Here is a 14,139-nt window from a genome sequence, read left to right on the forward strand (position 1 = left end):
AGTTTTGCTCTTGTTGCCCTGGCTGTAGTGCAATAGGGAGATCTCAGCTCACTGCAATCTCTGCCTCCTGGCTTCAATTGATTCTCCTGTCTCAGCCTCCTGAGTAGGGGATTACAGGAATGTGCCACGACACTGGGCTAATTTTTGTGTTTTTAGTAGAAATGGGAGTTTTCTCATGTTGGTCAGGCTGATGTCAAACTCCCAACCTCAGATGATCCACCTGCCTTGGCTCCCCAAAGTGCTGGGATTACAGGCATGAGCCACCGTGCCCGGCCAATTAGTTACATCTTAATCCTTTGGATAAGTTTGCATACTCTTTTAGTTCCTATAACGTGCCAAGACCCATGATTTCCAAAGTGTGTGAAAAACTGGATCACACTAAATAGGATATGACAAAAGAAAAGATAATGAATAGAAAATACAGGAGGTATCTCATGCATATATGATTGTACTCATTCTTAATATAAAATATATTTATGATTGTGAATCACAGTGAAAACGTTCAAAACCTACTTGCTTTTAATATTGACTGCAAAAATGCAATCATTGCCTCTAGATTTGCTTTTTTTTTGAGTTTCTGAATATATGACCTTCTTAATTTTACCATTACATTAGAGCTTGTTAGCCTTTTCTCTTTTCTCTCTTTTTATTTTTTTAATATATTTTTTATTGTATTTTAGGTTCTGGGGTACAGGCTCAGATCATGCAGGACTGTTGCATAGGTACCTACATGGCAATGTGGTTTGTGCCTCCATCACCCTATCACCTATATCTGGCATTTCTCCCCATGTTATCCCTCTCCAACCTCCCTACCCCCCACTGTTCCTCCCCTAGTCCCCCGCAACAGACCCCAGTGTGTGATGCTCCCCTCCCTGTGTCCATGTGTTTTCATTATTCAACACCCTCCTATGAGTGAGAACATGTGGTGTTTGATTTTCTGTTCTTGTGTCAGTTTGCTGAGAATGATGGTTTTCAGATTCATCCATGCCCCTACAAAGGACATGAACTCATTGTTTTTCATGGTAGCATAGTATTTCATGGTGTATATGTGCCACATTTTCCTTGTCCAGTCTATCATCGTTGGGCATTTGGGATGGTTACAGGTCTTTGCTATTGTAAAGAAACAATCATTAGAGTGAACTGGCAACCAACAGAATGGGAAAAAATTTTGGCAGTCTACCCATCTGACAAAGGGCTAATCTCCAGAATCTACAAAGAACTAAAACAGATTTACAAGAGAAAAACAAACACATTCAAAAGTAAGCAAAGGACATAAACAGACACTTTTCCAAAGAAGACATATATGAGGCCAAGAAACATATGAAAAAATGCTCATCATCACTGGCCATTAGAGAAATGCAAATCAAAACTACATTGAGATACTATCTCATGGCAGTTAGAATGGCAATCTTTATTAAAAATCCTCCTGTTTCAGTATTAGCATTGTTCCTAACTCATCTTACTAAAATCTTATTGTTGGCATGTAGTTACATTAAATTTTATAAGATTTCTAAGGTTATCTTTAAACTATAAAACTATCTCTTCTCCCATGTTTTCAAGTAACATTTCCGTGCATAACATTCACTCACTCAACAAATAATAATTGGCCAGGTGCAGTGGCTCATGCCTGTAATCCCAGCACTTTGGGATGCCAAGGCAAGCGGATCATGAGGCCAGGAGTTCGCGACCAATCTGTCCAATGTGGTGAAACCTCATCTCTACTAAAAAACAAAAATCACAGAAATTAGCTATACGTGGTGGCAGGCATCTGTAATCCAAGCTATTCGGGAGGCTGACGAAGGAAGCCAGGAGACAGAGGGTGCAGTGAACCTAGATCACACCACTGCACTCCACCCTGGGTGACAAAGTGAGACTGTCTCAAAACAACAAAACAAACACAAATAATTATTGAGAAATTGTGTTTTTGTAAATGCATGTTTACCATGTTTAATATACATGGTTAAGTATATTATATTCTATGTAGATATTAGTGCAGACATGTATTAATCATTAGGTCCAATATGGAAAACAGCATTTGAGTCCCGAAGACATAAACTAGTAATAGTTACAAGAGTTAAAGAGCCAAACATGGGTGATGAGGCAACCCAGAGACAGCAGGAAGGCTCTATCACCTCCGGAACTGGTCAATTCAGGGTAATACCAGTGCCAAGGAAGCAATGGGAGGCTGCCAGTCAAAGCTGGGGTTACAGAGCAGGGGCTATGAGGTGGGAGGTGGAATCCTGGAGGAGACAGCCCTTAGGGCTCTCTGGAGTCAACAGGGAGGAAATCCCCTGAAATCACCTCCTCAATATCCTGTGAGTATCTCTCAGCTAGGAAGGGAGTTAGGAAAATGTCATTTTCAGGGTCAGCCCTTTGTATTCAGAGCAGAGCAGGACAAGGGAAGATTGTAGATTTGAGAACAAACAGGCATATGCATACATTTTCTATTTTTCCCTGCTACAATACGGATCTGGACTTGCTACTTACTCCCTGCTAAAGCTTATTTTTGTTGTTTTGTTTTGTTTTGTTTTGAGAGGGAGTTTCACTCTCGTTGTCCAGGCTGGAGTGTAGTGGCATGATCTCAGCTCACTGCAACATCCACCTCCCAGGTTCAAGCGATTCTCCTGCCTCTGCCTCCCAAGTAGCTGGGATTACGTGCCCACCACCATGCCTGGCTATTTTTTTGCATTTTTGGTAGAGACAGGGTTTCACTATGTTGACCAGGCTAGTCTAGAACTCCTGACCTCAGGTGATCCACTCACCTCTGCCTCCCAAAGTGCTGGGATTTCAGGCATGAGCCACCACACCCAGCCTAAACCTTGTTTTTAAGACTCCTAAGTAAAGATATCACTCTAATTCCATAGGTAATCAATGGTGTGATGTTTCCGGAATCTAGTCCCAGAGTAGCTAATGGTCCATTAGTCATTTACTTTTAACTATGCATTTTGCTATGCAGATGTATGGATTTATTATTAATTCCTATCACAATCCTTAAAATCATTTGTCTTACTAGTGTGACTTTATTTATTATTATTTTTATTGCATTTTAGGTTTTGGGGTACATGTGCAGAATGTGCAAGACAGTTGCATAGGTACACACATGGCACTGTGTTTTGCTTCCTTTCTCCCCTTCACCCACATTTGGCATTTCTCCCCAGGCTATCCCTCCCCAGCTCCCCCCCACACTGGCCCTCCCCTTTTCCCCCCAGTAGACCCCAGTGTTTAGTACTCCCCTCCCTGTGTCCATGTGTTCTCATTTTTCATCACCCTCCTATGAGTGAGAATATGCGGTATTTCATTTTCTGTTCTTGTGTCAGTTTGCTGAGAATGATGTTCTCCAGATTCATCCATGTCCCTACAAACGACACAAACTCATCATTTCTGATTGCTGCATAATATTCCATGGTGTATATGTGCCACATTTTCCCAATCCAGTCTATCATCGATGGGCATTTGGGTTGGTTCCAGGTCTTTGCTATTGTAAACAGTGCATGTGTCCTTATAGTAGAACGATTTATAGTCCTCTGGATATATACCCAGTAATGGGATTGCTGGGTCAAATGGAATTTCTATTTCTAAGGCCTTGAGAAATCGCCACATTGTCTTCCACAATGGTTGAACTAATTTACACTCCCACCAACAGTGTAAAAGTGTTCCTTTTTCTCCACATCCTCTCCAGCATCTGTTGTCTCCAGATTTTTTAATGATCGCCATTCTAACTGGCGTGAGATGGTATCTCAATGTGGTTTTGATTTGCATCTCTCTAATGACCAGTGATGATGAGCATTTTTTCATATGATTGTTGGCCTCATATATGTCTTCTTTTGTAAAGTGTCTGTTCATATGACTTTAAATATGTGTTGAAAAAAATACTGTCTCACTCTTTTAAGTGCTATGAAGGAAACAAGGCTACTGAGCATGGTCTGGGCACAGTGGCTCACACCTGTAATCCCAGTACTTTTGGGAGGCCAAGGCAGGCAGATCACTTTAGGTCAGGTGTTCGAGACCAGCCTGGGCAACATGGCAAAACCCCATCTCTACCAACAAAATAAAAAAAGTTAGCCAGGCATGGTGGTGGGTACCTGTAGTCCCAGCTACTTGGAGGCTGAAGTGGGAGGATTGCTTGAGCCTGGGAGGCAGAGGTTGCAATGAGCTGAGCTCACACCACTGCACACCAGCCTGGGTGACAGAATGAGACCCTGTCTCAAAAATAAATAAATAAAACCTGTTGACTGTCTTGTTAGATCCTACTACACTTTTAAGCTCAACCTGCTATGTTTACATTGAAAGAGGATAAACTGGTAAATTCCTGGATTTAGGTTACCTTAAAGTAATTTCATGTTAGTGAGATACCATTATTTAATATCTAATGTACACATTTACATAAATTTTTATTGGCCCCTAAATTTGTGTGTGTGTGTATGTGTGTCCATGTGTGTGTGTGTGTAGAACTGGACTAGATCAATGGCTTTCAAATGTTTTGCTCCTATACCCACAAAATAATTTTTATAACTATATTCTTTGTAATCATTAAGAGTAACAAACACAGTAGGTTTTTATTTTCCTTTACCCACACAGGAATGCAATGCTGTATTCAGTGAGCAGCTTTTCATGAGGTTGTTCAGGATTTTTCTACCTTGTAGTTCTCCTGTCTATGACTTTCAAATCATTTACTTCAGGTCAGTGAACTGGAGAAGAAAGAATGGGGCAGGCATGCCAGCTTCTTGAACATTTCAGGCTGGAAGTAACATGCACTATTTTTACTCATCATCCACTGGGGACACTAGTCCCATGACCGTTTCTAAATGCAAGGGATACTGGGAAATGGAGAAACTGCGGTGATGCCTCCCAGAAACAATTCTACACACTACAGGGTGGCTGAGTTATTGATCGACAAATCATCTGTGTCTTTGCCACACTTAATATCCCTATAAATCCGTTGCTCCTCACACTGAAAACATTTTACTCCTTCTCAACTGTAACATCCTAAAATCCCATGCAGTTACTATACCTAATTTAGATTCAGAATCACCAGCAGACGCACAGTCCTCCCTGTCAGGATGCATGTGGCTTCTCATGATCTAGTGACCTATGAACTTAAAAGACGATTTCTCTCACCTGCTGTGTGTGTCCACACAGACATGCACGCAAATACAAACACCATAATAATGAGCAAAAAAAAGAAAGCCTGCAATAAAATACCTCATTTGGAAAGAAAAGAATGGGATGCACACAGCAGTCAGTGGCCAATAGCAATGAGACAGTCCTACCTTGTAGGCGTTAGGAGGTCTCTCTTCCCTGGCAGTGGGGAATTTCCTTGCTGATATTGAAGTCTTCAGTTTGGGATTTATGATTTTACCATTGTGCCCAGGAGCCTCTCACTCTAACTTGGTGAATTTTTTCTGTCTATTATCCTCCATCTTTCTGTGCCAAATCTGGGAGTTGCAGAGTTTACACATACTTGCATTTGATGTCTCATCAGTGCAAGTTTCTTTGATACCCAATGCTTATTTTTTTTATTTTTTGTTTTATTTTTTGAGACAGAGTTTTGCTCTTGTTACCCAGGCTGGAGTGCAATGGCACGATCTCGGCTCACCGCAACCCCTGCCTCCCGGGTTCAGGCAATTCTCCTGCCTCAGCCTCCTGAGTAGCTGGAATTACAGGCACGCACCACCATACCCAGCTAATTTTTTGTATTTTTAGTAGAGACGGGGTTTCACCATGTTGACCAGGATGGTCTCGATCTCTTGACCTCGTGATCCACCCGCCTCGGCCTCCCAAAGTGCTGGGATTACAGGCTTGAGCCACCGCGCCCGACCCCCAATGCTTATTTTAAGTCTTAAACAATTAAAACCTTTTTTTTTTTCTTGAGACGGAGTCTCATTCTGTAGCCCAGGATGAAGTGCAACGACAAGATCTCTGCTCACTGCAACTTCCACCTCCCAGGCTCAAGCTATGTTCCTACCTCAGCCTCCCAAGTAGCTGGAATTACAGGCATGCACCACCACGCCCGGCTAATTTTCGTACTTTTAGTGGAGACGGGTTTTTGCCATGTTGGCCAGGCTGGTCTTCACCTCCTGACCTGAGGTGATCTACCCACTTCAGCTTCCCAAAGTGCAGGGATTACAGGTCTGAGCTACCATGCCTGGTCCAGTTAAAAGCTTTTTAACTCTGATGTGGGATTGCTTCAGCTGTGCATCATATTAAAAAATTAGTAGGCTCCAATCAATTTACTTCCAGTCAATTTCATTTGCTTTAAAACACTGAAATATGTTTAAAATCATAATTAAGTCATTGATAACCGTAATTTTCAAGCCTGATATATTATTTTGCACCCTATGCACTCATTATTCCTCTCTTCTTTCAACATCATGGGAGTACACTGAGAAAAGTGTGATAGAACTCACACTTGGAATTCGTGTCATAACTAAGGTATAAGGGATCATTCATGCAGAAAATTTTCTGACTCATATTTCTGTGCTTAGAGACTAAAAGCAGTTGACTTTTCCAACCAAAAAATCTCCACATTTTTTGATGATCTCTTCTTTAAATTTTTATTGCAAACAAGGCAATTTCAGCCTGAGCTCACCTCCTGGTTCTATACTTTGCTAGATGTAATCAGAAAACACAAAAACATAACACTATCATTCTATCTTCCAACCCCTTCACCTAAGAAATTGGCCTTGTTAGGCATGGGAGGGAAAATACTCAGCAAATGTTTTATCTTGGCTTAGCATGGTCCTCCACTTTTCTAGCCTCACCGCCACTACGCCGCTGTGAAACCAGTGGTGCAGACATTAGTTTGCTGTTGCTTGGCAGCATTTCACTTCTGGAATCAATCTGTATTCGCTAAGGTAATGCTTGGTATTATAGGAGATAATTCCCCAAATCGCAGGGGCTTAACAAAATAAAAATTTATTACTCTCAGATGCAAGAATACAACGCAGGTGTATGTAGAGTGGGCAGCATTCCAAGGATTCAGGTTCTTCATATTTTATAGCTCCGCCATCATTCATTGCCTTGAGATCTACTCAGAGGGCGGACACGGCACACCTGCTCCTTAACCACTTCAGGCTGTTCTGATACCCTTTGTAGAGCTACTCAAACAGCTCCACCTGGATGGGTTTTGGTGCTGGAAAATGTAACCCCCGCCTGGGAAGCCACTTTCCAGCAAGAGCTCTACCCTTTGGAAAGGGGAAATATTTACTTTTAGTGGAGAGCTGGCTATTTCTGCCATACCCCTCTCATATTTTTAAGTTTAAATATAAGATTAAATTCATTAACTAGTAGGTACTTTTTGTATATTTTCATAATGGCTTTAAAAATGTTCAGTGGATAATAAATACCATGACCATTTTATGAACCTTATTATCCACTTTAAAATTCAAGAATATGCTCCTTCTCAAGAGTCAGAAATTTTGTTTTATCATTTAACTCAGTTACTTCCTCTACAGAATTTTATTCTAAATATTTTTTTCTGTGAATTTTATGATCATAGCTCTCTGCAACAAATACACACACATTGAATTTTGAATTTCATTTTTCATATAAGATCTAAGTAGATTTGATATGGTTAAAATAGTTAATATACAATTGATCAAAATAACGATGATACTAATATTTTGTAAAATGTTTAAATTTTAACAGCTTTGGGGTATAAGCGGGTTTTGGTTACATGGATGAATTGTATACTGGTGAAGTCTAAGATTTTTATGTATCTGTCACCCACGTAGTGCACATTGTACCCAATAGGTAGTTTTTCATGCTAAAGCCCTTCCCATCCTGCCCTCCTTCTGAGTTTCCAGTGTGAATTATATCACTCTGTATGCCTCTGCGTGCTCACAGCTTAGTTCCCACTTATAAGTGAGAACATGCTGTATCTGGTTTTCAATTCCTGAGTTACTTCATTTAGAATAAAGGCCTCCAGTTCCATCCAAGTTGCTGCAAAAAACATTATTTTATCTTTTTAATGACTGAGTAGTATTCCATGGGATATATATATATATATATAGAGAGAGAGAGTAGTATTCCATGGGATATATATATATATATATATATATAGAGAGAGAGAGAGAGAGAGATGATTCCATATCTTCACAATTGTGAATTGTGCTGCAATAAACATATGCATGCAGGTATATTCTTGATATAGTGACTTCTTTTCCTTTGGGTAGTAGGATTTCTGGATTGAATAGTAGATCTATTTTTAGTTCTTTAAGAAATCTCAATAGTGTTTTCCACTGAGGTTGTTTACATTCCCACCAGCAGTGTATAAGCATTCCATTTTCACCACATCCATGCCAACATACATTGTTTTGTTTTTTAATAATGACCATTCTGGCTGGGGTAAGGTGGCATCTAATTGTAGTTATAATTTGCGTTTTCTTGGATACTAGTGATGTTGAGCATTTTTTTAGTGTTTGCGAACATTTATATATCTTCTAGTGAGAAATGTCTATTCATGCTCTTTGCACACTTTTTTAACGGGATTGTTTGTTTTTTTCTGGCTGATTTGAGTCCCTTGTAAATTCTGGAGAGAAGTCCTTTGTCAGATGCATAACTTGCAGATATTTTCTCCCATTCAGTAGGTCATCTGTTTATTCTGATCATTATTTATTCTTGCTATGCAGAAACGTTTTCGTTTACCTACATCCCATTTATTTATTTCTGTTTGTTGCATTTGCTTTGGGGGTCTTAATCATAAATTCTTTGCCAAGGCCAATGTCCAGAGGAGTTTCCTCTAGGTTTTCTTGCACAATTTTCATTGGTTTCAGATCTTAAATATAGGTGTTTAATCCATCCTGGGTTACTTTTTGTATATTGTAAAAGATACGGATCCCATTTTATTCTTCTACATGTGGTCATTCTATTTTCCTAGCACTGTTTACCGAATAGGTTGTCCTTTCCCCAATTTATGTTTCTGTACATTGTGTCAAAGTCAGTTGGTTGGTAGTTTATGCCTTTGTTTCTGGATTCTCTATTCTTTTACATTTTTTTTTTTTTTTTTACCCATACCATGCTGTTTTGGTTACTATAGCCTTGTATATTTCTGAAGTTTGGTAATGTGATGCCTTCAGATTTATTCTTTTTGCTTAGGATTGCTTTGGCTATTTGGGTTCTTTTTTGGTTTCATATGAATTTTAGGATTTTTTTTCTAGTTCTGTGAAAAATGATGATGGTAAGAATTGCACAGAATCTATAGATTGCTTTGGGCAGTATGGTCATATGGTCATTTTCACAGTGTTTCTTCTACATGAGCATGGTGTATATTTCTGTTCGTTTGTCTCATCTATGATTTCTTTCAGCAGTGTTCTACCGTTCTCCTTGTAGAGATCTTTCACCTCCTTGGTTAAGTATATTCCTAGGGTGGTTTTTTTTTTTTTTTTTTTTGCAGTTATTTAAAAGGGGAATGAGTTCTTCGAGTCATAGCTTTGTCATTGTTGATGTATTGCAGTGCTGTTGATTTGTGTATATTGATTTTGTAACCTGATACTTTACTGAGTTCATTTATTAGATCTAGGAGTCTTGGAGGAGTGTTCAGGGATTCCTTGGTATGAAATCACATTACTGTCAAACAGAGACAACTTGATTTCCTCATTTCCAATTTGGATGCCCTTTATTTCTCTTACCTGATTGGTCTGGCTAGGACTTCCAGTACTAGGTTAATAGAAGTGGTGACAGTGAGCATCCTTGTCTTGTTCTAGTTTTAAGGGTAAATGCTTTCAACTTTTCCCTATTCAGTATGATGTTGTCTGTGAGTTTGTCATATATGACTTTATTATTTTGAGATTGTTCTTTCTGTGCCTAGATTGTTGAAGGGTTTTATCACAAGGGGATGCTAGATTTTATTGAACGATTTTTCTTCATCTATTGAGATGATCCTATAGTTTTTGTTTTTAATTCTGTTTATGTGATTAATCACATCTTTTTGAGACAGGTTTTCACTCTGTTGCCCAGGCTGCAGTGCAGTGGCATGATCAGAGCTCACTGCAGTCTCAACCTCATGGGCTCAAAATCCTCCTGCCTCAACCTCCCAAGTAGCTGGGACCAGAGGTGCACACTACCACACCCACCTAGTTTAGTAGTAGTAGCAGCAGCAGCAGCAGCAGAGACAAGGTCTCGCTATGCTGCCGAAGCTGGTCTCAAACTCAGCTTCCCAGAGTGGTGGGATTGTGGGTGTGAGCCATTGCACCCAGCTGAATCACATTTATTGATTAGCATAGGTTGAACTATCCCTAAACCATGGAATGAAATCCACCTGATCATGGTGAATTATTTTTGTTTTGATATCCTATAGATTTGCTTTGAGTATATTTTGTTGAGGATTTTTGCATCTGTATTCATCAGGGGTATTAGCCTGGTGTTTCCTTTCTTTTTTATGGCCTTTCTTGGCTTTTGTATCAGGATGAAACTGGCTTTGTAAAATGAAGTAGGGAAGATTCCTTCCTTCTTAATCTTTTGAAATAGTTTCAGTGAAACTGGTACCAATTCTTTGAATGTCTGGTAGAATTCAGTTGTGACTCTGTCGGTCTCTCGGCTTTTTGTTGGTTGTTTGTAATTTATTTTATTACTGATTCAATCTTATTGCTTGTGATTGGTCTGTTCAGGATTTCTGTTTCTTCCTGATTCAAGCTAAGGGGGTAGTATGTTTCTAGGAATTTATGCATTTTCTCTAGATTTTCTATTCTGTTTGCATTTAGGCATTCATTGGAATCTCCAATAATCTTTTGTATTTTTGTGATGTCAGTTGAAATGTCTCCATTTTCACTACTAATTGAGCTTATTTGAATATTTTCTTTTCTTGGTTAATCTAGCCAGTGGTCTATCAGTTTTGCATATCTTCTCAATGAACTAGCTTTTCGTTTTATTAACCTTTTGTATATTTTTGTTTCAATTTTATTTAGTTCTGCTCTTTGTTCTTTCTTTTCTTTTCTTTCTTTCTTTGTTTTTTTCTTTCTTTCTTTTCTCAGTGAGGGTCTTGCTCTGTGAGGACTGTGGTGCGATCTCAGCTCACTGCAGCCTCAATCAACCTCTGAGGCTCAAACAATTCTCCCACCTCAGCACCAGCAAGTAGCAGGGACTTCAGGCATGCACCACCACACCCAGCTAATTTTTGCATTTTTAGTAGAGATGAGGTTTCGCCATGTTGCCCAGGCTGGTGTCAAACTCCTGAGCTCAAGTGGTCTGCCCACTTCAGCCTCCCAAAGTGCAGGAATTACAGGTGTGAGCCACCACACCTGGCCCCATGTAATTTGTTTTCTTCTGCTAGCTTTGTCTTTGGTATGTTCTTATGTCTCTAATTCCTCTAACTGGGATATTAGGTTGTCAATTTGTGATTTTTAATAATTTTTTATGTAAGTGTTTAGCACTATAAACTTTCCTCTACTGCTTTTGCTGTATTCAAGAAGTTTTGATAACTTATGTCACTCTTATCATTCATTTCAAAAAAAAAAATCTAATTTCCATCCTGATTACATTGTTAAGCCAAAAGTCATTCAGGAGTTGATTGTTTCATTTCCATGTATATTTGTAGTTTTGGAATTTATTTCCAGTTTTATTCCTCAATAGTCTGAGGATATACTTGATATGATTTTTATTTCTTAAAATTTATTGAGACTTGTTTTGTGGCTTATATGGTCTATTTTGGAGAATGTTCTGCATGCTCATGAGAAGAATGTATATTTTGCAGTTCTTAGGTACAATGTTCTGTAAATGTCTGTTAGGTCCATTTATTCTAGAGTGTAGTTTAAGTCTAGTGTTTCCTTTTTGACTTTCAGCCTTGATGATCTGTCTAATGCTGTCAATGGAGTGTTAAAGTCCCCCACTATTGTTGTGTTGCTGTATATCCTTTCTTAGGTCTAGTAGTAGTTGCTTTATGAATCTGGGATGTCTAGCATTAGGTGCATGTATATTTAGGATTGTTATATCTTCTTGTTGAATTGATCCTTTTATTATTTTGTAATGACCTTCTTTCTCCTTTTTTTCTGTTGTTGCTTTAAAGTCTGTTTTATCTTATATAAGAATAGCTGTTCCTACTCACTTTTGGTTTTTGGTTTCCATGTTCATGAAATATCTTTATCCACACATTTACCTAGAGTCTATAAGAAACCTTATGTGTTACTTGTGCTCCTGAAGATAGCAGATATTTGATTTTTGATTTTTTTATCCGATTCTGCCAATCTGCATCTTTTAAGTGGATCATTTAGGTCATTTGCATTTGATATTAATGTTGAGATGTGAGATACTGTTCCAGCCATTATGTTGACCAGCCCCTCCTCTTCCTCCTTCTCCTCAGCCTACTCAGTGTGAAGACGAAGAGAATGAAGACCTTCTGATGATCCATTTCCACTTAATAAATAGTAAACATGTTTCTCTTCCTTATGATTTTCTTAACATTTTCTTTTCTCTAACTTACTTTATTGCAAGAATACCGTTGACTATTCGTTATCGATAAGGCTTTTTGGTCAACAGTAGGCTATTGGTAGTTAAGTTAGGGAGAAGTCAGAAGTGTTATATGGATTTTCGAATGTGCAGGGAGTCAGTGCCCCAGTCCCTCATTGTTCAAGGTCAACTGCCATTGGGTAAGGGATCACAGAGAAGGTCAGATCATCCCTCACTCCTCTTTACTACCCTCCAGTGGTCTCTGGTTGCAAATAAGATAAAATCCATCTCTGATTTCACCTATTCTCACTCCCCTTCTTTCTGAATTCACTCTAGCGTCACTAGCTTCTTCGCACCTTGAATGTGCCAAACATTTACCCTTCAGGAACTTTGCATTCACTCTTCACTCTGCCTAGATGGCTCTTTTCCTATGTATTTCCAAGAATCACTTAACTCTAATATTATGTCCTTAAAATGGCATCCCACAACTGTCACTCTAAATTAATCACTTACTTATCTCATTCTAGATTATCACACCACACTTATTTTGTTTTCACCTTCATAGCGCTGATCCTCTGTGAATTTATGTTAGTCAGTTTTTTCATTATATTTTTCTACCCTACCATATTATGAGCTCTACAAAAACAAAGACCTTACCTGTTTCAGTTCTTTACCTAATCACAGCATATGAAACAATGCATAGAATATGGTGTGCATCAAGTAAATATTTGTTGAATGAATGAATGTCTATTAAATGGCTAATGCATACTAGACTGTCTTAAAAGAAATATAAATTTCCAAAACATGGAAGTTAATATGTTCATTTTTCATATTAATCAGATGATTTCTGGGATACTGTGTTTGAGTCTAAGTATTACATTTTAAGAGGCTTTTGCCAAGCTGGAGTTTGGATTTTATCTTAGTGACAATGGGAGAAAAACAGACAAAACTGTAAATACTTGGAATTGTCATAAGGAAATACAATAGACATAATTGCCTCCTGGAAACAGAACTATGATGAGTAAAGGTGAAAGGGGTGTACTTGTAGATACCTTCAAAATTAAGATACTCCAAATGAAATGCCTTTGTAGTTTTCATTTGCAGAAAAATTTGCTGATTGAGATGGTTGAGGCTGATACTAGCTAGTCACATATTAGAGATTCTATACAACATTTCTGTAAAAGTGAGAAGTTGAACTGAATGACCTTAAGAACATTCTACATTACTAGATAACGTCATTGCAATAGAGTTGACACAAAGTAAATATACCTCATAGTAATATTCCCTTAATCAAAAATGATCCTTATGGTATTCTCTCCTTATTTTGATTTCTTTCTAATTTTTTCTAACATTTGGTTTCTCCATTCCACTTACTACCTGAAGTATTTTGGTAGAAATGCTTCTACAACCTATGGCCCTAGTTTGCTACTTATGCTGTTGCTCCAATCTAATGCCACCTGGGTGCTTCCTTGCAGCCTCTGAGTCACAGTAGCCACCTAACATTGGATAAATCCAATGTTCATTTTATCTAGATGTTGTGACAAAATGTTAGTTCATTAATGACCTGGTCCATGCTTCCTGTTCATTTGGGTCAGAATGGGGGATAGGGAGGTTTCTCTAACAAGGATGGTGTTTTCAGTATTACTCTTCTTAAATAAATTTTATTGTCCTTATCTGATGACCACTGAACTGTCACGGTAAAACTTATCTTTTTTGTTGTTTCCCTTTCCTCGACCTTCTCAGTGGGACAATAGTATA

The 14,139-nt window shown here is 38.6% G+C and overlaps 1 long non-coding RNA gene across 4 annotated transcripts in view; it reads right to left on the minus strand.

Moving 5' to 3' along the window:
• Positions 1–14,139, minus strand: part of LOC144581708 (uncharacterized) — a 187,696-nt gene that overhangs the window by 25,786 nt on the left and 147,771 nt on the right. The window lies entirely within an intron of this gene.

This window comes from Callithrix jacchus, chromosome 3 (genome assembly GCF_049354715.1).
Source record: "Callithrix jacchus isolate 240 chromosome 3, calJac240_pri, whole genome shotgun sequence".
In the NCBI taxonomy this organism is placed as follows: domain Eukaryota; kingdom Metazoa; phylum Chordata; class Mammalia; order Primates; family Cebidae; genus Callithrix; species Callithrix jacchus.